A 232-nucleotide genomic window follows, 5' to 3' on the forward strand; every position below is an offset into this window, starting at 1 on the left:
GTCAATTTATCTCGCAAGGCGGAAAAAACAAAAACGAGGGGTGCAACACGAGGACTTCCCAGGAGGTCACCCATCCTAGTACTACTCTCGCCCAAGCACGCTTAAATGCGGAGTTCTGATGGGATCCGGTGCATTAGTGCTGGTATGATCGCACCCATCAAACTAATTACTTAAAATTCATATAATCCTTGAGCGACATACTAGCGTCCTTCCGATCCCAATCCAAACGGAG

The 232-nt window shown here is 47.4% G+C and overlaps 1 non-coding gene across 1 annotated transcript; it reads right to left on the reverse strand.

Annotated features, from left to right (window-relative positions):
* Positions 1-37: 37 nt before the first annotated feature.
* LOC118344999 lies at positions 38-156 on the reverse strand. The gene has a single exon (XR_004798702.1). It is a non-coding gene; the product is annotated as a 5S ribosomal RNA (ribosomal RNA).
* Positions 157-232: the final 76 nt, after the last annotated feature.

This window comes from Juglans regia, unplaced genomic scaffold, assembly GCF_001411555.2.
Source record: "Juglans regia cultivar Chandler unplaced genomic scaffold, Walnut 2.0 Scaffold_1149_21-253, whole genome shotgun sequence".
Classification (NCBI taxonomy): Eukaryota; Viridiplantae; Streptophyta; class Magnoliopsida; order Fagales; family Juglandaceae; genus Juglans; species Juglans regia.